The following is a 3019-nucleotide window of genomic DNA, read 5'->3' on the forward strand; positions in this document are numbered from 1 at the left end:
ATAATTACGAATTTTAATGTGTACAAGTATGTGCGTTTCTTTCGTAAATTATTTTACTCTTGCTCATGATGAATATAATTGTTTATATATTAGGACTTCATGAATATATAGATTGTAATGTATTTCATCATCAATAAGAACATTAATAATGATAGGCCTACTTAGTTTTATTTCCAATATCATTGTTTCCTTTTCAGCAAAATGAATCTGTTATGGGAGTGTTTCTCTATTTCTCTGCATCTCTTTTTCTTTCCACCTCACCTTCTCCTCCCCTCCCCGAACCTCCCTCCCTCTCTCTCTCTCTCTTTCTCTCTCTCTCTCTCTCTCTCTCTCTCTCTCTCTCTCTCTCTCTCTCTCTCTCTCTCTCTCTCTCTCTCTCTCTCTCTCTCTCTCTCTCTCTCTCTCTCTCTCCATCTTTTGCTGATGTTATAACCATAATTAAAATCTATTCGTCGCCTTTAATTCTTACTGTGTTACATTTGTAGGTAGTCAACCTTTATTTAAGAAGATTGTTTCTTGTCTAAATACGTTTTCACGATGCCTCTCTTCCAGTGTCTTATGTCGCCATGCAAGTTTTAAATTAATTTAAAATTCAAGGTCTAAAATAGCCAACATCAACAGAGAGAGAGAGAGAGAGAGAGAGAGAGAGAGAGAGAGAGAGAGAGAGAGAGAGAGAGAGAGAGAGAGAGAGAGAGAGAGAGGGAGGGAGATTCAATATTAGTTATCAATGTATGTAATATTCCTTATAATTGTTGTTGTGATCACTCTATTAAAATACTAACAGATATATAGTCTAAAAGCCATTGCATAATTCCTTATCATTATATTATCGTTGTCATTTTTGTCATATTATCAAAATCATTATTATTATAAAATCTGTGATTTCCTTATCGGTATCAATATCATTATCATCACTATATTTCAATCATTAATTGCAGTAATAGTCGCATATGCTTATCGCCATGTCATTATAATAACACGTGGGGGGGAGGGGGATAACCTAATCCGAGAAAGCCTGCTTCCAGTATCATCGTTATACAAACTTACGAGAAGGAATAGACTAACATAGGAACATAGATGAATAAACAAATAGATAAACAAGCTTATAAGATATACATAAAGAACAGCAGCAAAATTTTTCTATGGATAACTATTTGTTCTACGATCAAGTCTCTGTGGCGTAACGGCGGCGCAGCCTCTGAAGCGGGGACGCTGGTTCGAGTCCCGGCGGAGGCAACCGGGAAGAGCGGTTTTTGTTATTTATTCTTGTTATATGATTTTGAATTTTATTCAGACGATGATATTGTTAACATCACTAGTTATTATTGCTATTTCTAAATCATTATTACTGTTATTGCTATTACTACTATAAATGTTATTACTATAAACCTTATCGGTATCAATATCCCTATTATTTTCTTTATTTGGATAATTAGTTGTAGTAATGGTGGTATTTGTTTATCGCCATAACAGTCATTGTCATTTAAAAACACACGGGGGAAAATATCCTAATCAGAGAGAGAGAGAGAGAGAGAGAGAGAGAGAGAGAGAGAGAGAGAGAGAGAGAGAGAGAGAGAGGGGGGGGGGATCTTAGGAAGAAAAAGGAGTCAGGGAAATCAGAGAGAGAGATAGAGAATGTATGTATGTATGTATAATGTATAGATGTATATTCTATCGGCCAGTTTGTTAAAATTGTCCGAGGTCCACCCAATGACTATTCATATGCACAGACATGCAAATGCGCAGAAATAAAAGCACTTCAGTTTACCTATCTGACAGATATACATTTATCTATCTGTCCGGTAGATATGTTTGTATAGACTGATAGAGAAGCATTTACTTTTGTGTATATAGATGTCCGTTTAATGAATATTCATTGGGTCGGGCCGAGCACGACTTCAACAAACTGGCTGTTTTCATTAGCATTTCTCGATTACTGCCTTTGTCATTATCATTATTATCAATTTTATCATTGCTATTGTAATTATTATCATTACAATTGTTATTATCATTTTAATTATCTTCATTATTATCCTGCAGTTTATCATCTTATGAAGTCATCTCTCTCTCTCTCTCTCTCCCTCCCTCTCTCTCCATCACACACACACACACACACACACACACACACACACACACATACACACACACACACACACACACACACACACACCAAAGTACAGTCGTTAGAGACGACCATGAGGACCTTGCCCAACCCGCCCTGCGCCCATGGCCCGTTTCCTCCCTATATATCGCTAAGCTCGAACCACGACAGGCGAGCACGCTCACCTCAGCGGCCGTGAAAGGTCCGAGTGCGCACGGGGAGGCGACCGATCCTACTTGTCCATATAATGAATGTTTATTGGGTCGGACCTGCGTAGTTTTAGTTCAAAATGAAATTATCTTCAGGCTAGGGAAAGTTAAAGCAAATAAACAGGAATTCCCAGGATATCAAAATTGGAATACGAAAGTAGAAAAGAAATAGTACACCATGTACAAACTACACTGCTAGTATATAAGCCTTTTCTAGGCATAATCATGGCCCTGGCCGAAACATAATGGCAACTATAATATGAGTGATGATAAAATGATAATGATAAGATAATGGCAATAGCATTGTAGAAACTATTCAAATAACGCAAGGATGGCTATTACAAATTAAAGGAACAAACTATTCTGGCATTGTCTCCGCCGGGAATCGAACCCGGTGTTCCCGCTTCAGAGGCGGCTGCGCTACCGTTGCATCGCAGACACTTATTGGGGGAAGGAGAAATATATATTTATATATTTATATATTCATATGTTTATATATTTATATATTTTTTTAAAGATAATTATTTATACATTCATTTCTTAATATGTTTTTGTGTATGATTATCTGTTCATGTGTGTTCATTTTTTTTTTTTTTTGTCTACCTTTTTTTTAGAGAGTTCCTTCCTATAAGTATACATAATGGAAACGATGGAAGCAGGATTTCTCTGATTTCGTGATTTTTCTCCCCTGTTGTATAATGATAATGGT

The sequence above is a fragment of the Penaeus vannamei genome, chromosome 3, assembly GCF_042767895.1.
Source record: "Penaeus vannamei isolate JL-2024 chromosome 3, ASM4276789v1, whole genome shotgun sequence".
Classification (NCBI taxonomy): Eukaryota; Metazoa; Arthropoda; class Malacostraca; order Decapoda; family Penaeidae; genus Penaeus; species Penaeus vannamei.